General features: G+C 47.6%; 1 protein-coding gene across 2 annotated transcripts in view; it reads left to right on the plus strand.

Moving 5' to 3' along the window:
- The window catches only part of LOC119382821 (P protein), a 332,942-nt gene that overhangs the window by 153,902 nt on the left and 157,283 nt on the right, over window positions 1-21,757 (plus strand). The gene's annotated exons all lie outside the window — the stretch shown is intronic.

Below are 21,757 nucleotides of genomic sequence, written 5' to 3' on the forward strand. Positions count from 1 at the left end.
CGTCATATATTTTGACGTCGTCCACAAACGGCCTGCGTAGTTCCTAATCGGTAAAAAACGAAGTACATTGTCTTCTGAGGGAGCCAGAAACTACACATACCGAGTTTCAGGAAGTTTCGTTGAGCCAATGTGGCCGAAATACGCAGAAGACACAAAGAAGCCCGTGACGTCACCATCGGAGATTTCGGCGGGACATTTAAAAGCGATACTTCTGACATTGATTTTCTCATCTATTAATAAACTTACGGCGATAAAATTATGCATGTAACAGTCTTTCGAGTGCAATTTATCAGTCTTAACTAATTTATTGTTTCACTTCAGAGTATCTTCAGTGTTCATTATCACCACGGCTTCTCATGAGAGAAAAACAATAAATAACAAGAGCGACACAGAGCAATACAACGAACTTCTCGTCAAACCGACTGTGGACCTATTAAAGATACAGTTGTCTTTGGTTAGCGGATGGTCACGCTTACGTTCAACGCTAATAGCTTTTTTAAATTTGGTCATTTCACGCATGACTGCAAATACTCGAAATTATCGTTTCTGTTTGGAAACGCCGTAACGGGAAGGGATAGGGAATAAGTTGGAACGGTGGCTGGCGTCTGGCGATCCCGTCAGCCCCCGCGTCACAGACGAAAGCACAAAGCGCGCTGCTACCCATACGGTGTGGTTTGGCCGTAAGGCATCCTTGCCAGTACGCAAGTTCTCCGCCGGAATCGACTCGCGCGCGCGCGCTCGCCGGCGCTGCATTATTCTTGCTTCGACGTCACGCAGTACGTCACTGTGGGGACGCCAAGGTTGGCGGTGCGACCTCCGACGTCACCTAAGGACGCGGCGCTACCGGAGCCGGCAAGGGGGAAACCGCTGAGACGACGCGATGGCCTTGCCATGGGTTGCCTCCACGTCGAGCAATACCTCGCGTAAGGGCGGCGGCGGCGCCGGCATCTAGTATTTAATGAGGCGCGCGCGGTTTCTTGAATTTCGCTCGCGTTTCCTTTCTGCCTGGGAAGCTCGTCGCGTTTATTGGTTGCAACGGGGCCGACTACTTCCTTAATACGAGAGGCGCGCTGCCGCTGCCGGCGTACCCCGACGGTTTGTTGTTGACGCGCTGCAACCGGGCAATTTAACCTTGTGTAGACACAAGGATGCAGTTTCCCCCCGCGAGAGAACGCGTTTTATGACGCTGGCATCGACGCAAGCGGGCAGAAAGTATTGAGCTCGTCGATGTCGCCGCGAATTCGTTAGCGGACTGTACCCGCCTCGAGCTGACTTATCGTTTTTTTTTTACTTTTGTGCGTGCGGTTGTGTGATGTGTGTGTGTGTGTGTGCATGCCTGCTTGCGCGCGTCGATTGGTTTTTATTGCTATATTAATGATACACGGATGCTCGTGACGCGTTTGCGCTGTTGCTGGTGGCATTTGCGCGCAGTTTTCGTGCCGCTTGAGTGCGGAAGTTTTGATTTTTGTGCCTGCCATCGGTGACAGCCTAATAATTAGAAATGGGCGCTGCCTGTAATCAGCTATGACCTAAGGCTGCAGTGACGCGGGCATCGTTGTCCAAATTCAAGAGAAATTGTACAGGATCGTCAGCCAATTACGTTCGCCGGTTCCCGTGACGTCAAGCGCTTCTGAGTGTTTGAGACAGTTGATTTGCCGTGCTATACCTCTGTTTTCCCTTGCCTTAGGATGAAACTTGATCGTCCTGGCAAACTTTGTTGACTAGAGGGAGAGAGAGAGAGAGAACAACTTTATTAAAAATAAACGAACCCCAGTCCGGATCCACTAATAAAAAAAAGGGGGAAGGCTTAGCCATCAGGCAGGCCGAAAAGTTTCAAATGTCCGAATAGTGCCTTCGTGATGTCTGGGGAGGAGTGCGCCAGCCACTCCTCCAGGGTCGCAGGTCTTAGATTGGTAGGTATGTGTTTAAGGCTCTCGCCCATGGCTGCACGGCCAGCCGGACAATCCCACGGAACGTGAGCTAAGTGTGCTCTTTCCTTGGAATTATTTTCTGGTAGTTCCTATTAATATTGTGGCTAACAAAGAAAAACGAGCCCTTAAAAGTAATCTTCTTTCCTTCATTTAGAGATCTTCATTGCGTTTTATAACCACGGCGTGATTTAATATCCAGAACGTGTACGGCACTGATTACACCAGGCTTAGAAATAATCTACGGAGTGCTTGCATACTACGCTTAAAAATGTAATTACGGTCAGCAGGTGTTTACGAGAGGCTTGTTCTCGTTTCCCTTTTTCTGTGCAATGGGACATAGAAAGCCTGCAGACGCGGGCGCGTTTATACTTATATACGTGCACGCACACGAATACTCACAGAAAGTCTTGTTTTCTCGTGAATCAGCGAGGAGTGAGCCGGCGCGGCTGTAAAATATAAGAAATAAAAAAGATTTCCTGTGTCTTTTTTTTTGGCGAGTCCTCCTGACTTCCCACATATATAACTCCCTATAAAGATGCGCGTCAACTCCGGAGTCGCGCCTCGCCGTGCAAGTTAAAGCTCTCCAAACGAGCGTTAACGTGCATCGTTAGAGTTTAAGAGGCGGAGTCATCTGATTACGGAATAACTTGCCAGGCGGCACGGCTTCCTTATCCGTTCCCGACTTGAGAATCTGGACATTGGCGCAAGAACATCCCGCAGCTGAAGTTGCGTGTCACGTCGCATTCCTGAACGGCTACAAGTCTGAAGTTATCTATGCCCTGGTAAATATACTGCAGCTGGGTACGCCAATATACACTCTCTACATTCTAAGAAAAAATCGAGTATTTGGGGAGTATTTCCGCCACGCAACCATAATCGTCATCCATCTCGCGTACTTTCCTCGCGTTGTCGCCGCGGTCGTGGCACTTCCCGTTCAGGAACGGCGCGCGCGTTATCAGCGTGACATAGCATCCTCGATCGGAAAGTGACGAGAGCCGGGTTTTCAACAAAGGAAACGCGAGCAAGCCAGATGACGATTATTGTTGTGTAGCAGAAATACTCGATTTTTTCCAAGTGTGTAATCTCATTCCTTCGCCACGACGCTATATAGTACTGTTCAGCTGCGTGCCGCGTACACAGTTCGTGCACCGTCACATACGGCAGTGACGTTCACGCATGTGCGAATCGTATGATTCGCGCTGCGTTTCGGCGCAAGCATTTGACAGAGGCAGGCGAATGTTTTGTCGCTCGGTGCGTCCTTTTGTTTGTGTTGGCAGGAAACAACAGACGCAACAGCAGAACGGGAAATGTACCGGCGCACACGACGCGTCCCTGCACGCGAACGAGCCGGCGTGCGCCACAGACGACCTCGTGGTGGTTATTGTGGGTCGGGCCTGCACTGTGTAACAGCTGCGCGATCTCCCATGATGCACTGCCGCTTGTTCGCGGCTGTCTGTATCGTTTTGTATAATCTCTTTTCTGTTCTATTCCCCTTACCCCGGCACAGAGTAGCTAGCCGGTCTGACTACTGGCTAGCCTCCCTGTCTTTCCGTCAGTTTCTTCCTCCCTTCCTTCCTTTCGCGGAAAAGAAAATTACGTTGAGTCTGGGACAACGTTAGACCAACAGGAGGAGAGGTTGGGGAGAGGAAAAGACGCTGTCTCTGCAGCCCTAGTTGGGAGCACGGCTCAGCGTCTCTGTGGGAACGGGGAGAGGGCAATGAAGATGAAAAGGGAAGAGGAGAAGAGAAGGATGAGTGAGTGGCGTGATGCCTATTTCTTTCTTTCTTTTCTAACAGCGGAGATGTTTAAGCCGGTCGTAATCCGTCCAACGCGAACAAAAAACCTCGGGCGGGTATGCGCCACTGGGGTTGGACAAGCCCCACCACCGAGTACAGCAGCTGCGAGCGTTGAACCATTGAAGGACTCTGGTTAAACGAACACGTGAAAGAAAGCGATAGAAAGAAAGAGAAATATCGAGAAATAAAGGGAATAAAGACATAAAAAAACAGAGAGAGATAGAGATAAAAAGAAACATGCACAAAAAAAGATAAAAAACAGAGAGCAAGACAGAGAGAAAGAAACAGAAAGAGAGGAGGAGATAGAAAGAAAGAGGAAGTGATAAATAGAGATAAGGAGAAAGAAATAGATAGCGAAAAAATAAAGAGATAGAAACAGATACAAAAAAGAGATACAAGCAAAAGAGGGAAAGAGAAAGAAGGAAAGAGAAAAATAAAGAGGACCAAGGAAGGCCGCCCCAGCTCCGCTCTTCCTTCAGGTTTAGCACCACTAGTTCGAAGCTGCCATATCTTTTTTTTATCTGGGGGAGAAAGCGTATGTTAGCTTGACCTCTCCCCCTTTCCCCTACTCCTCTGCGATTTAATAACTGTGAGCGACTAGCGGTGGCGTCCTAGGCTTATCGTTTTACTCTACCAGGTGCGAACGCAGAAAACGGCTCGTTTCGTGAATCTGACCTTCAAGCTCAGCCAAGGTCATGCCAGCGTCTTCGAGTTGGGTCAGCGCCTCAAAAAAAAAAAAAAAATCACAGCATATCCACGGAGTGAATGATGATGAGTGGGCGAAGCTGCGGAGGTTCATCGGTAAACCGTGAATCTTCCGTGAGAGAGAGAGAGAGAAATAACATTTATTTACACATCCGGCGTGTGGGAAGTACCCGGCCTCGCAGGGCGCGGATGTTCCCTATCTTAATATTACGGCTATTAGAGTCCGATAATCTCAGAGCCTAGACCTCGAGGATGTTGTGCTCCAGCTAGGCGACAGTTACTCGGGTGCCTCCGCGCCCGTTGGACGGGTCGTCGGCTCCTTTTCTCCGTTGCTTCGCCAAAGCCTCCTCAAGCCGCTGGATGGCCCTTCGTTGCGTCTTCAAATCTTCCGTGAATTCTGCCCAACCGACGTGAGATCGGGCGCGTTTATACTAAAGGTTCGATGAGTTATGACGACTTGCAGCTCACTTTAATTTTACATGTACGCTGTGAATTTTCATTGTTTAGAAAACCATTGCTTTAGAAAAATCTGGCGTCTTTCGTTAAGCAGCTGGTGTCTTTTCGTTTTACTTTAGAAACATCTGGCGTTCTTTCGTTTTGCTTTTACAAAACATCTGGCGTCTTTCGTTGGTTTATTTCATCAATCAACGGCGTTTTGAACAAAATTTTTATTGTTTAATCACGCACAGGAGAAATCTCACCAGGCACTACCTTGGAGGTAAACAATGGCTGCTAATGGGAATGAGGGACAGAAGAAGTCGGCTTTTAGCTAACGCTTACACTTCTACTTCTACTAACGTTTCCTACTGGAACATGCCAATGGCTGCTAATGGGGAATGACAGACAGAAGAATTCGGCTTTTAGTTAACGCGCACGCTGCGAATTTTTTATTGTTCAACAACGCACAGGAAAAATCTCCCACCGGCACCACCTTGGAGGTCAAAGCGTAAGACTTGTTACGGACTACTACTACTGCTACTACTACGACGACGACGACTACGAGGGACGAACGGGTGCCGCCTTAAGGAGCTTCGCCCCTAAAATGTATGCACATTACCCGCGAGATGGCGCGCAATTCTCACCGATGATAGTGTGCCTCGATGTGTGCGCCGCAACAAAACGCGCATCAAGGCACCCTAACCGATGAGTTCGCGCTGAGGTTTCTCCTGCAGAGCATGAGCGTGCTGATCACGTGCTTCGTTCCACGCGGCTCGCGTGTCGTCGCGACGCCGGCCAAAGAGCTTCAGCGAGACGCTAGTGCGGCGCGTTCTCGAAAACGAATCTATCGTGCCGCCATAGCCAGAGGCGCTAGCTGCATCCACTTTCGCTGCGCGTTCGCGCCGAGGACGCCGACGTTGCCAAGCAGCGTCTGTGTGTTGTCTTGTGGTGCAATGGTAGATGCGGTAGGTTGCGGCTACAAAAGCGGCTGTCTGGCAGCCGTTCCGCCAGAACCATGTATAGAGGAACGAGCAGTGCCGTCGAGCCGTGAGGCTCCCTATGAGTATAAAAGTAAATCTCTTCTGCCGACCATGTCTCGTCATTTCCCAAAGCAAGTAAAAAGGCTATCGTTCGACGAACCTGGTTTGAATGCGCTTTACCACGGCAATCTTGTTATTCACATACTAACGGCAATCAGCAAGCAACGTCAGCTGAATGATGACTAATGTCAGCATGTGCTGGCATAATATAATATAAGATGACTCAGTATTGCAAAACGATTGGATTGCCAATGTTGACTGGTGTTGGCTTACATTAAGCAAATGTTGAACGCTGTTGCCGTAGGTTAAGTAACTATTAGATTGTGTTGGCAAATTATGGTAAGTGTTGGCTAATGTGTGCGTGGGCTAACGGTGACCATCAGCAGTCACAAAGGCAACATATTCTTCACTTATTTTCAATTCAGTGGTGATCTGGCTTTTTGCATAGACGCCACCTAAGTTGATTTTTCCAGGCGCTTTTTTTTGTCTTGACGGGCCTTTTTCATGCACTTTCTGTTACAGAGTATGACAATGTTGATAATATCTAACCGAATCCAAACGGCGTCAAGTTGAAGCCTTCCTTACCTAACGACTTTGCAAATAGCCCAGCCGCATAATCGAGTTATAGCGGGTACATTTTGCGTAAATGAACGCCAGTATTGCGTGACATTACTTCGGTTCCTGAATGTATACACTCACTATAGCTGCTTGGAATCGCTAATCGTGTAGCTCAATTTTGACGAGATGGCCGCGAATATTTTCAAGAACACTAAGAAATACAACATTTTCTTCATTCAGTCTCAGTCCAATGATTCAGTGCTCTTTTTCTTTAGTATTTACTTTCCCATAGCACCGCTCGGCAAAAAAAAACAACGTCGAGTGTTGTGTTAGCGTTACGTTTATTCCGCGCCCCTTACTGCCCTTTTTGTATTCATTAATTCTTGCTTTTTTCGCACATTTATTTTCTTTCACTTACCTCGTCTTTCACGTGAGGGTCACGAAGAGAGTTGGAACGTGCGCTCTGACCATAGCCTCACACAACTCGGCGCGCAATAAATCATGCGCGAACATTTTGGAAGCAAGCTACTCACCGTGTGCGACACAAGAACAGCAGAGTCCAATTTGTTCGCCCTCTTTGTTCCGGCGCGTGCGTATTTTCCGTACGACTTTCCGTGCACATCTCCTGCATTACACGTTGTGCCATTATGAGAGGAAAGAAAGAACAATCGCATCATTCTTTACTTAACTTGTACCTCTAGAAATACGCCGGCGCATGTACTTCCTCGAAGTCCTTTCAAGAGTGTTAATGAAGCCTTCCCTCATATTGAAGTCGTCGCTTTCTTTCTAGAGCAAACTAACCATTGTCCCATTGGGGACACTGGTTTGTTTAGTCTATTATTCGTTCACTCACCTAGTTAGCTGCACCTGTCTACACGTCGTATTGCTAAGAGTTAGGCGTTCCTTTACCTTCCCATTCGGGAACGTAGTATTTCGCATTGTCTCATAGGCGCTCGCTTACGCCATACTTTGTGAAAAACGCAGTTCGGTGTGTTAACAATCGTGCGCTTTCGAATTTAATGTCGGTAGTAGGCTGCACTTCGATGTACGCCCTTGTTTCGACATCAGTGTTACTCTTAAGCTTTCCGAAAATAAATTTAAAAAAAAAAGATTAATACTTACTGCGACGTGAGCTTGACTTCAGTATATAGGCTTCTTAGTTGACTAGCAGCTAGCATTTAAGAGACGCAGAGAGAGAGAGAGAGAGAGAGAGAGAGAGAGGCTCTAAGTAAAAGCAAGGAGATTAACCAGGCTAAATCTTGTTGGCAACTCTGCATTAAGGAGAGAGGACCTATAGAGATGAAAGGGGGAAAGCATAACTCACATTTAAACAAGCACGCACACAAAGAAGCGTTCGAAACAGTGCACAACGACACTGGCGCATGTCGGACAATGATGTGTTCCTTTCTGTTCCTATACTACTACTCATGTTAACAAACTCGAAGGTTACGGCCGCTCATGTCTTCCCAACTGGCGACAATTTTCTCATGTCTGACGTGTTCTTTTACAATTATTTTTTTACAGTCTTCTAGTGTATGTGTGTATAAGAAAGAGAGAGAAAAAGAGGGAGAGGAGGAGCGAGGCTTCCTTGTTTTGTGCCATTGACGTCACGATGACCAAGCGTTTGGTCATGGAACGGAGGGATGTGAGGTCATCGAGGACGTCACGCTGTTGCACAGCGCCAAGAGATGTGCTGATCATGTAGGCCAAAACGAAGCCGCGTCGACGCTTCTCAACGCAGCGTCGACGCATGCTTTCGTTACACGAGGAAAAGATTTGCCGCATGCGCTTTTGGTTTTCCTGAAAGCTTCCTTGAGCGGAAATAGCTGGGAAATTGTCGCTGTTTGGTTGCCGAGGCAGCAAGCCTGACCTTCTAGCTGCTGCTGCTGCTCGGGCGCGATGTAGGGAGCTCGTAGCATGCCAAATTACGCTCACGGGTGTTGCATCAACGTCCGACATTGCGCATAATGGAGCTCGGTTTGGTTAGGTGAAAAAATGGCAAACTTGAGTGTCGGCTGCCGTATTTGCGTAAACTAACAATGGCTCTTTCGCAGGTCTAGTTGCGAAAGTTCTCTAGGAGGATGGCACATCGTTTTTAATCGCTTTTCGCAACGGGATGGTTCTCCGTCCCTAATAGAGACCGGAATATTGGCTAACTCATTACTAATTATGAAAGGGATAATTGACAACCACGACCTTGTAGCACGAAGCCACAAGGAATTCCATGTGAATTTCTTAGAAATAAAGCTTCGTAGTTGCCGAAAAATTCGTGCTGGTCAGGGGATCGAACCAGAAACCAACTCCTTTCCCGGGCGCTCGCCCTACCACTTGAGCTAACCGGGGTTCTTGCAATTGGCAGCGTGAGGGCGAATTACACTCGGACATAGAATAATGCAAATGAGTTCTGCGAAATCCCGCAAGTTAGTGGAAGAGTTCTGAGAGGGATAATTAACATCTACCTGTTAGTATCGCGAAGCCACAAGAGTTCCGAAAGGGATAAGGATTTCTCAGAAAGTAAAGCTTATAAGATCCACCCTTTATGTATGTTCGTGCGTGTGTTTATGTGTATGTGTGTATATATACACATGCAAAGTTTCGGGGGGGGGGGGGTACGAAACCCACCTCCTATCCCTGCCTACGCCAGTGAAGACGGGGCATAAGCGTCCTCCAGTTTTTGATAATCATGGCCTGAGCAATGAAAACTGCTAGTCTGCGCTAAACGATGCCCTTTTGGCTACAAAATACCTTACCAACTGTCCCTGTATCGCACCCATTTGCCTTACATCGTTCCCGTAGCGCATTAATTTAGATACTCCAATCAGCACAAAACTGATCTATTCTCGCTCACTGTACTCTCGAATTTCAACAGCCCATAGAGTTTCATACAATACCCTAGAGAGGAAACTGGCGCTGCGATCGTTCAACCACCATGGGAATGATGGGAAGTACAGGCTTCGGATTGGATAGCGTTAGCTAGCGAACTGTCTACGAATCTTTTTCTACAGTTTCAGTTTCGTTCTTCGTGAGGCGTGGGTAGTGGGGTGCGTTTCAAAGCATTCAAGCAGCGCCTTTGTTGTTCAAAGAGGCTAAAGACCGCTAGATATCTTGGTTTGCTGCGACGCTGCAGCGTTACATGTTGCATTTGACAGTTTTAGCAAAGCGTCGTGCACTCACCGCTGCGCACAGATGTAGCGTCCCATGCCAGTGCAGGCATCGAGTTCACGTCTTTTGATAAGCGCGTCTTGCCAAAACTCGTTCAAATCGGCTGCAAAACGACGGCGAAGCTAAGTAGACGCACCTTGACGCTTCTCTGACTCGACTTCACAACAAAACGAGAATGCGTTGTAGGCAGACCACTTGGACAGACGCACCTGGCATCGCAGCAGATGATACGTTTAGTGTTTCTCACTCAATACGGTACTGTTATTTCCATAAATAGATAGTGCGTACTTTCAAGGGAAAAACAAGCGTGTTTCTTTTCAAGTGTTGTACAAAAATAATTCATTATTTGGTGATGTCAAATCTGGAACACAATTGCGGAGCAATGCATACCCTGGTGGTTGAATTTGTCCAGGTTTCAGTTCCATCTCACGGTCACGCAAACTTTTTGCAATAAGTTTTACATACAAAAGAATGAAGCAAGTTTTAATGGGAATTAACTTCATATCCTTTTGTTTTACACTCGGCAAACAAGCGTTGCGAATCTCAAGAACCTAATTCATCCGAAGCAAATCCGAAGCCTTTACTTCCCATCATTCCCATGGTGGTTGAAGCGCGTCTCAAGGAGCCCGCGTAGACACTAGCGCCAGATTCCCCTCTAGGTATTATTGTAAGAAACTCTATGCAACAGCCGAAGGTCGCGAAATCGAATCCCGGCTGCGGCGGCCGCATTTCGATGGAGGCGAAATGCTAGAGGCCCGTGTACTTAGATTTAAGTGGACGTTAAAGAACCCCAGGTGGTCGAAATTTCCGTACCCCTCCAGTACGGCATCCCTTATAATTACATTGTGGCTTTGGGGCATAAAACCCCAACAAGTATTGTTAATCGCAGCAGCATCCTTAATGAAATGTTACCTTGATATTCGTGACTTGGTAAAGCGAATGGAAAATTACCGCCTTTCTTTTCTACGGAAGCTTTTTTTTTCTTTTTCCTGCGCTACGAAACCATTCGGCGTGAATTCATTCCAGGATCATCGGATTCTCAACCGCACGTGGACGACCCCCACGCGTTGCAGCCTTTTCTGTTCCATTATCTTTCTTTACACTCGTTTTTGTCGAACAGCTAGCTGAAATTGGAATCGCCTTCACGCCTCCGTGACTGCCACAGAAGATATGAAATCATTCAAGACTTGTATTGCGAAACACTCTTCCAGTAAAATTCAATTTACCTTTCTTTGGTTATTTGGTCTTAGAGCATTCATGGACCCATCGTCCTCTGTAACGCCCTTTGCATCCATACGGTTCTATAAATAAATAAATAAATAAATAAATAAATAAATAAATAAATAAATAAATAAGATAGGATAGGATAGGATAGCAATGAGTGAATGAATTTTGGCAGAACGGACTATTTGGCTAGTTGGCTATCCACTAAATGAGTATAGCGCAAAAATGAACACAACAAAGATCCGTTGTCTGGCCCCATTTTCTGCGTTCATTCCTTTTGCGTTCGGCTCGGAATGAATGAATGAATGAATGAATGAATGAATGAATGAATGAATGAATGAATGAATGAATGAATGAATGAATGAATGAATGAAAGGAACACCGGAATAGCGGCAGCAGATTTGTCACGACTTGTAATCTTGCCGCGCATTGAGCGGTACGATTACAAGTCACAAGCGCGAGATGCAAAGAACACGCGTGTACTTAGACTTCGGTGCTCGTTAGACAACCGCAGATGGTCGAAATTAACCCGGAGTCCTCTGCTACGGCGTGCCTCATCATCATCCAAATAAAGTTGTTTACTACTACTCATAATCATCTTGTGGTTTTGCCACGTAAAACTCCAGCAGTGCCTCATCAGACGCTCACCTTGAAAAACGCCGCGTGCGATACAAAAACCCACATGATTTCATAAAAGTGAGGATTCTAGCCGGAACCGAACCCAGGCATTCTGTTGTGTGACAATCAAGTATCCTACCAGAGTACCTCGCAACTGTGCTTGCAGTAGTCGCCCTAAGAGAGTCTACAACGGGCTCCATGAAGGCAGTTGCTCCAGCTTACGCTGTGACTGCGCTGCGTGTTCCGCGCAGGCCTGGCGTTTTTTATTAAAGATGAGGCAGGTTCTTTTTTTTAACATGGAAGTGTTTTATGCCGGCGTCCACCGCGACTTCGATGACGTCATTTCCGTCACGGAAATGACGTTGGTAAAACGCACGCGAACAAATGACAATTAAAAACTACAAGAAAAAGTTTCGTGACACGGATGACCTGGGAGTCGAACCCACGGCCTCTCGGTACGCGGTGATAGGTGCCGGGTGCTCTAACCACTGCGATACCGACACACATACTCGAGGCTTTAAAAACGCGCCTTATATCTCTCACACCTCCTCCGCGAGAGAGACGCCAGCGGGAAGCGGAACGCCTTCGCGCGTTCACGGCTCAAGCTACACGAACTCTGCCTCTCACGTTCCTGAAGCGCTGTGTGGTAGTGTATGCATGAGCAAAAGAGTAAGTTACCCAGTTAGTGGAGAGCCTACACCTTGCTGTTTTTCTCCTCAAACGACAACGCTTGCAATGAGTGCATATTGGGTACTCGGGTAACAGTGTTTATTATGTGCTTGTTGATGCCATGTTTGCGAGCCATTCACCATATGTTGTGTCCTGGTGTATGATACTTCAACTACCAGAAAGGTTTAATCCTTATCATGGACGTTAGTCGTTGGAATGGAAATGCGCCAGTAGGAGTCAACGTCGTTGCATCCACGTTCTGCCAAGCAGAAATAGACATTGTGCAATCTCTCATATAGCAATTAACAATAAACAATCAACTATTCCTTTGAAGACACATTTCACTTTCGTGTGATACCGATTCCTAGGGACGCGAGGTCAATCACGTCTTTTTTGTTTCTTTTTGCTCAAGGTGGTTAATGACGTCACACGGCATGTCTTTCGTCTCCGGAATGCCACTGCCGAGTGATCTCACCGCTATCGCTGTTGAAGGTCGTGAACATTCGACGATCTATCTCGCCTCTGCTTTTTTTGTTTCAGGTAACACTAGTGCAAAGGGGTACAATCAGTGACGTTCGTCTGGTTAACCTCCCTGCCTTTCCTCTTCTTGCTTTCTCTCTAAGGTAACGCTAGATTATCTCCCGCGTAATAAGTACGTGACGCGCTTCGTAATTGAAAAAATACGCGCCACTTCGAAGCCCAGGTTCTTCGAGATGGCCGGCTGCACGAACGCCTCGTAATGTCAGCACGAACGAGGGATTGAATCAAGGGTTCGTTTCTTTTTTAGAGGCGACCTACTTAAACGAACAGATAATGAAGCCAAGGAAGACATAGGGGAGATTATTTGTAGTTCTTGAACAGTAGTGCTGTAATTATGACACAAACGAAAAGAAATTAGAGTGGATGAAAAATGAACTTGCTGCTGATAGGGACCGAACCTATAACCTTCGGATACTTCGTCCGATGCTCTACCTATTGAGCTACTGGGATGGTCGTTTTTCCGTCCACTTTATTGGTTATTGCTGTGTGTGTAATCCTGGGAGCGTTAGCCAGTGCCATTTATGCAATTCACGGCATAAATGTCGCTCGCAAGTGCGTTTGAGGACAGATGCACGTACCCGTACAGACAAGAGAAGGAAATGAATGAATGAATGAATGAATGAATGAATGAATGAATGAATGAATGAATGAATGAATGAATGAATGAATGAAATAAGAATAATTGTTGGGGCTGAGGAAAATATTGGTGAATTCGAGTCCGAGTGAGCACCAAGCGCAAGATATCTTTCCTGAGTGGGTCTGAGTGAGCTGCACCCTTTATTGCCGACCTATGGTCCTATTTACTCATCTTCAGTAATTACTACCAGCCTTATATCGGCTTTCGTTTATACTCAAGTCTATTCACACCTATCTCAACGCACTAGAGTTCATGCGCCACCTCAATATTTATTGATCAGAGGCGTGAGTTGGGGGAGGGGGGTGCCACGACCTCCCCCCTCAATCTCTTTCAAGGGAAGTTCTCGTGTGAGTTGCGTATTAAATGCGAAGCATTTCTTAGCGAACCTTTGGCACATAGAGCGTATCTATCTATCTATCTATCTATCTATCTATCTATCTATCTATCTATCTATCTATCTATCTATCTATCTATCTATCTATCTATCTATCTATCTATCTATCTATCTATCTATCTATCTATCTATCTATCTATCTATCTATCTATCTATCTATCTATCTATCTATCTATCTATCTATCTATCTATCTATCTATCTATCTATCTATCTATCTATCTATCTATCTATCTATCTATCTATCTATCTATCTATCTATCTATCTATCTATCTATCTATCTATCTATCTATCTATCTATCTATCTATCTATCTATCTATCTATCCGCCTACGCCTGGGCGATCCCATGATCGCCTCCTTAGCTTGGTGTAGACCAAAATTGGCATGGGAGGGTAAGAGGATTTAACGAATATGACTGTCGGATCATGACGTCAATAACGTGAAAGTCCTGTCGCGTACGTCGTGAAACCCTTTCCTCCAGACACGTGTGGCACATACCCGTTTACCACGGGCCGCGGTGTACGGGTATACGCCACAGGTTACTGACAGTTTATATCTACCCAGGAACGGCGAGAACACACACTGGTAATTTAAATGCGAGAGCGTTAAGAATGACCGACATCAGCAGCGTTGAACCGACGAATGAAAAGAATAAAGATTAGGAACCCAGCAGGAATCGAACCCAATCATTCTGCGCGGCAATCGGGTATTCTACCACGAACCACACCAGGTCTATAAACTGGTATGGAAAAACAGCCTATATATCCGGGTGTAATGTCGGTGCAACTGCTGGCTAATTTTACAAGAAAGCAATCAAGACTACATATGTACTCCTACGATACAGGCGTCATATCAGATTAACGTCCGTGGTTCCAGTGTCGGCTCCGCTTTTATAGCAGTCTAATAAACATTACATTTGTATTCCTATGATTCAGCAAGCTATATTGAAGCGTTGCTCGACCACGGAGGAATACATTAACGAAAGTTACGTATGATATTCACATGATTGCACCATAATGTGCACTTAGCTTCGATAATACTGACGTATGTACTCTAACGTGAGGCCTGACGTCACGTCGCAGCATAAGTTACCCTTTAAACGCCAGTGTTGTCGACGTGCCTGGTAAGCCCACGATGTGCACACCGCTACTACACTTACAAAAGCACGTCGGTCTACCTCGTAACGCTTGACTCAAAGGCATAAAATACAGCGTAAAAGTACTCGCTGACTGCTTCGCATGAAACCGATTCCCACAATGCGTGGATCTTCCGATTTTTTCATAAAAATGTCCTTACTGGATTGAAACTACTGATAACTAGTATTTAAAGGTACAAGATCAAAAGGCGTATTATAGAGCACCGATTATGTGAGATATTGGCGTTAAAGAGCATTGACACCATGATCGAAAAAGCTAATTTTGCGCTAACAGACTCTTGAATCGACTCACTCAGGCTCCCTCAGACTCGGGTCAAGCCGTAAGTATACGAGTGAGTCCGGCTCAGTAATATGTTGATGAGTTTGCGTCCGAGTGAGTTCGGTTGAGGCAAAGTTTAGTGAATCTGAGTCCGACTGAGCCCGGTTGAGGAAAGTTTTGTTGAGTCTTAATCCGAGTGAGCCTTCGGAGCAAAATATATTTCTTGAGTTAGTCTGAGTGAGTTCCAATTTTTCTGCTGACCTATGGCTGCAACCCGCTCCGGCTCCACGAGGCTCCGGTGATCTTCGGGAGCTGGGTTAGACCAAGCCTCCTCCCACGTCGGGTGCGTAATTTGCGCGATGCTTCTGTTACACTGGCAGGACGAAACCATGTGAAACAGGTCACCGCGGCTGTCAGAGAACTTACACATAACGCTAAAGACATGCGAATTGTATGCACGCGTTCACGGTACAACACGCGCCACACCTGCCGGCGCAGGGAGCGGCGACGCCGCTTCTGGTGGCGCCTCATCCGGCGGCGGCAGCACTATCCGGAAGCACAGCGGTTTTCGATAAGCGCTGTTCCGCTCCACGCCTGCGTCCCCACTCGCGAGCTCGGTGCGCGCACCTCCGCCCGGGGCCTTCATCCAGGATGATACGTGTGTCTGCCGCGACGAAAGTATGGGAAAAACTTCTAAGCATACTGTAATGGAACGCCATTATATCCAGCTAGCAATACTTGCAGAAAAGCGTTCCTCTCTGAAATGCTGTGGGCTTCAACGCTCAGCATTACCTAGTCGTTTCGACACTTACCATAAGCATTGACGTGCTCAGGGTTCTCCACTAAGGGGAGGCAAGTTGACGTTCTTACGTACACATTATGGAAACGAAAGGCTTGAATACACATTGGCAACAATACTAAACGAGCTAGGCAGAAATAATGTGGACGTCCTCACCATTACCAACGAAAGCTTACTTGATCTGTTTGTGTAATTGTCATAAAAACTCTGACACATGTTTAAATAAACATATTGCGAAATTCCTTTCGTAAAAAGTCGTATGTTTTGTTACTATGGTATTACGTATTGCATGCATGTAAACTTCAAAACCATCTACCATGTCTGTATATAAGAGTTACATAAAAATCATTCTGTCACTGCTGCTGAACGGGTGGCCAGAGCTTAGTCAAGCTGCGTGAAAGCAGCTTTTTTTCTCTGGCCTCCCACTTTTCGCTGTAACATATTGTATTGTTTATGGCGAAAATAAAAGATGACTGAATTGATTGATTGAAGTTCCACCAAGACGGCCCTCGCCCGCCCCTCCCCGCCCACTCATTGGTCGAGTTCGAAAGAAATCAGGCTTCACGCGCCTGGCGGGGTCTGGTATAGCGAATATCGCTGTAGTGAATTTACGTATTATCGTTACTGACTATATTAGGCTAACGAAGGGACAGACACTAGAAATTCACAGTGTCTGTCTTGCGCATGACGCATATTATATCATCAGCGGCGGCCAAAGGTGGTCCCAAAATTAAATCCCGTAGCACGTAGGAAACCCCCTTGTTTTGAAAGCACAAAAATGGCACGACGTTCGTTTGTTATGCAAGTGGTCTTGTCTTTGAGGCAAAATTGTTCACGTCATTATGCCACGTCGGCGAAATCAAACACCTTTATGTTTACTTTTACGTCATGTCCATTTTTTTTTTTCGACGCAAGAACGCTGGATTAGTCGAGTTAATCGGTTAGCCGAAAATTGTTGTTCTACGCGTCTTTTGTACAACCGCGGACGCGATTCGCCAGAACTCAGCCATACGCGGCGTCGCTGTAAGAATCGTGATACAGCGGTAGCGTTGGGAAACGCATCGTCCAGTTGGTTTGCTAAGTACCCTAGCAAGCTATTCCTTCCAATGCGAAACGGGACGCCGTACGTGCCTTGAAGTTTACACTGCCATTGCGTTATCGACTGTCTCGAAGAAACAAACGAGAGAATTGTGGGGAGAGAGAATGTCGCGATGACATTAGAGGAAACTGTACGGGAAATAACGTCGAGGCGCGCGGCATCGTTGCAGAACCGTAATTAAGGGCGCGCCGCGTTTGTATGTGCTGGCCACGAAGGTGGCGCGATTAAAACGTCCAGCTCAAAATGCGACGACTCAAAACAAGAACATTCACGGGCACGCGGCCAAAAGACGTCCGCAAAAGCTTTCAGCGAAGGCGCCGCTACTAAAATCGGCAAGCACGCATCAGCTGCACTGCGCTGCAGGGCCTAATCTCTGCACCGGGGCCAGGCGATACGAGGGTCGCTAGAAGTGCAAACGCCTAGACTCACAAGCACGCGTGCATGCCCATACACAAATAGACGCGGCGACGCGAGCACACTTACAACTACACGCGGACGCCACAAAACATTTCACATATAAACATTAACTTTATTAATACTTTCGGCTCAGTGAATGTTTGATTAATGTCGGGACAGGTGATCGATGTTTCACGTATGCAGCTCTCTTCACCCACTGATCACAGTGTTGCCTACATCTTACGTCGTCGTTTTTACGCGCGTACAGCCTCGATATATCATATTGTCCAGAGCGGCCGAGGGCGTGGCTGTGGACGCTGGCGCCGTCCGCAGCAGCTAGCTCGCGTTAGCTAGAAGCTTCCGTTCATGCTTAAATTATAGCACAAAGAAATGGCTTGCGGTATGACCATCTATGGCATCATTACGGTGTCTGTCTCTGCATATTTCAAAAATAAAAAATAAAAAATGGTGGCTGGAGCTTCATAGAAGTGTGATTCAGACTGTAGATGCCTTTTTTTTAGAAGTCCGTCCAGCGGTGTCGCAAGTACGCGCATGTCGGCCTCAACTAAAACTCGTGAATAACTCTTCAGTGTATGTCAGAACCTAACGAAGGTTCTGACGTCCATTGATCCCTTGAATTATGATCCATTGATCATTTGATCCATCCCTTTATTCATTCCCCTTCTTTAGCTATTCTGCATATGGGCACGTCTGCGACTCCATGTGCTACTTGTGTGTGTATGTGATCATTTTATTACCGTAATTATATCCCGGTGCCGGAGCTAGCACAGGCGATCTGCCACGCTAATATCTCCAATACATTAGGCTTCCTCTCTCTCTTGTTAGACCCGTGTTTGCATTAATCGGTAATTTGTATTGCCGCGGACCATCTAGCCAAATATTTCAAACAGTCCGGTGGCATCGTATGTTGAATGGAGACTAAGTTCATTCATATAGATAACGCTGAACACGTCGGAAACTAGCACACAAACAGGGCGTTTTGAAGGGTGGCCTTAGCCGCAGCTTTAGCCATGCAGTACTTGACGTAGGTTTGATGAAACCGCCTGTTGCACCTTTGAAAGGAACCCTGCAAAGGACAACCGTCACTGGCCACAAAGTGGCATTTGCGCAAATATGAAAAGCCGGATTGAGCCTATCATTCCACCATGAGCGAATTTCGCTGGCTCTTGAAGAAAAGTCGCGTCGCAGCTTCCTACCATTTAATATTATCGGGCAACCGTTACCACGGGACAGAGCGCTTCAGAGACCTTCTATATGGTTCAAAAATGCCGTTGTGATTGAGTTTACCATTGAGGTGCCACTGCGCTTCACACTTGCCGCATATATATTAGCTGAGCACTGGATGGCCCTACATTGAAACGCAATTCCTACAAATAGGAGTATATAAGAGAGTGTGCATACCGTGAAGGTCCTGTATTCCTTCAAGCCTTTCTAGCTTCTGCCTTTCTGTTACCTTTCTTCCTTCTTTGAAAGTTATCAGTTTGTGTGTGTTATTCATCAGTTCTACGTTATACATTCACGGTGCTCTGCTTATCACTTCTTGTTTGCTGCTAGCTGTGATGACACACTACTTACACCGGAAAAACACCACTACCAGCAGCAACCTAATGACCTAATTTACGTCATTATTCTGCGACTTTACTACTGCTTCCGCATCACCACTGAGACCGCACTAATATAACTTCACACTACGCGTTCACAGCTGCAACTTTACACAAATGTCATTATGGGCCCTTGTATGGGCTGCCTGCTAATTTAAGCTGCATTATTAAAGCAGTAGTGCAATAGCTTTTATTCGGGTGTTTCACGAGCCAAAACCACGATCACAAAATCACGAGCCCGGCGTAGTGGGAGACTCCGAAATAATTTTGACCTCCGGAAAATATTTAGCGTGCGCCTAACGCTAACGCTAACGCTAACCAGGACCACAAAGAGGGTGGTTAGCATGCAGATTAGACTCGACACGCACCCTCTGGCACGGCGGTCGTCGGGGTTCTTCACGGCCAGCCGGCGTGGCACCAGTCAGACGAGGAAGTGGACGAATCTGGCAGCGTCGATCCTTCCGGAGATAAAACTTCCCTCGCTCTTGACAGCATTATTTCGACTTTCTTCCTTTTGGCTGTTTTTCGCGCCGCCCGGTAATGAGCGGAGGTTGCGTCATCTGGTTTGTATGCATGACAGGAGACGCGGAGACGTTATCGTCTGCACACAGTGCACTTTTTCCAAGCCGCCCGACCGTTCTGTGTATGCATACATATTTTTTTTTCTTTCTGCCGGTGTGGCCGAAGCAAATGGTGAACGTGGGAAGAGGATGATGGTGACAGAAGAGGCGGGGGGGGGGGGGGGGTAGGGGAGCAGTCGGCGTGGCATTTGCACACCGGTGCTGGTCGGGAAAGAGGTGACAGGAAGGGGTGTCGATAACAGGGCTGTGAATAGGACGGGGCGTGGTGACATTTATGTTTGAGGAGATTGTCGGCGCATGGTCTGGTCGCTGGAACCGAACAGCGACTAGCGTTGCGGCAGACGCGTAGTCTCTGCCAGAAGATTACAAGCTTTTTCTTACTGTGTCAGCGAGGCTGCGGGGGAAGGGAGGAATGGCATGTCTCTCAGTTTTCGGTGATACAGCGTGATCGGCATCACCGAAAACTGAGAGACATGCCATTCCTCCCTTCGCCCGCAGCCTCGCTGACACAGTAAGAAAAAGCTTGTAATCTTCTGGCAGAGACTACGCGTCTGCCGCAACGCTAGTCGCTGTTCGGTTCCAGCGACCAGACCATGCGCAGCGTGATCGGCATCACGATCCGAGGCTCCCGATATCGGGCTGTACTGGGGACGGCGCGGATCACGGATTGGGACAAGATGAGAAAGTTTACCCAAGAACAAGAAGAGGCGTTCGAGAAAGAATCGGAACAAGCTGAAAGAAAACAGACCTACACAGAATGGGCGAGGGACCAGAAGAAGGCCCTCCAAAAATTCACACAAGAAATCGCAACGACGTCGCAGACACCGTACGTGGATGCTAGACTGACCAACATGTGGGCGGCCCGGCACTCGTTAACGCGGCGGTGGAAGCGTCAGAGACACAACAGAAAGCTGGCCAAGCGCATAGCAGTCTTGAACAAACAGATCGCCGAGCACGCGGCCAAGCTTTGCAAGGAAAATTGGCTGAAGACCTGCGACGGCCTGCAAGGCAAGCTCTCGGCACGGAAGACGTGGTGCCTCTTGAGGCATCTGATCGACCCGCTGAGTAGCAAAACTGCGACCAATCGCAACCTTACCAAAGTATTGAACAATGACAAGGGAGACGGCCGCAGGCTCCTGGAAGACCTGAAGGCGAAGTACCTAAACACAGAGAAGGGCCAATACCCGGTGCCCGAGAGGTACGAAGGACCCGACAATGAAGAGCTGGACCGGCCGTTTACCATGACGGAACTGTGGACAGCGATAGACGAAAGTAACAAGAGAAGTGCACCCGGCAGGGACACCATAAGTTACAAGCTACTCGGTAACATGAGCGGTGCAGCGGCCCGCGGCCTCCTAGAGCACATCAGCGAAACCTGGGAGAGCTCGCGGTTGCCAAAGGAATGGAAGGAAGCCGAGGTCCGCTTCATTCCAAAGCCCGGCAAGGCCCTCACGATAGACAACATGCGGCCCATCTCTCTCACGTCCTGCGCGGGAAAGGTGATGGAGCGCATGGTCCTTCGCCGGCTGCAGAAGCACCTCGAAGAAACGGATCAGATGCCGGAGACGATGTACGGCTTCAGGCAACATCTCAGCACCCAAGACGTGATGATCCAACTCCACGAACTGGTCGTCAAGCAGGCAACGAGGCACGCACCGCGTGGGATACTCGCCCTCGACCTAAAAGGAGCGTTTGACAATGTGTCCCACGCGAGCGTGTTGCATAATTTGAAGAAGACCAGGTGTGGCCGCAAGACATTCGGCTACATAAAGGACTTTCTGTCAAACCGAACGGCTACCATCAGGATAGGGGAGGAGAAGTCGGACCCTGTCGAGCTAGGCGATAGGGGCACCCCTCAGGGATCGGTCTTGTCACCCCTGCTCTTCAATCTGGCCCTCCTGCCCATGCCCGATCTGCTCAAGCAAATCGAAGGCGTGGACCACGCGTTCTACGCCGACGACATCACTTTGTGGACGGCCCGAGCCGGGTCCGATGCCTGGGTGGAGGAAGCCTTGCAGCGGGCGGCGACGACCGTACACGAGTACGCCAAGTCGTGTGGACTGAGTTGCGCTCCCCAGAAATCGGAGCTACTCATGATTCAACCGGGAAAACCCAAGAAGGAGCCGCCGCCTA

Source organism: Rhipicephalus sanguineus, chromosome 2 (assembly GCF_013339695.2).
Source record: "Rhipicephalus sanguineus isolate Rsan-2018 chromosome 2, BIME_Rsan_1.4, whole genome shotgun sequence".
Lineage (NCBI taxonomy): Eukaryota > Metazoa > Arthropoda > Arachnida > Ixodida > Ixodidae > Rhipicephalus > Rhipicephalus sanguineus.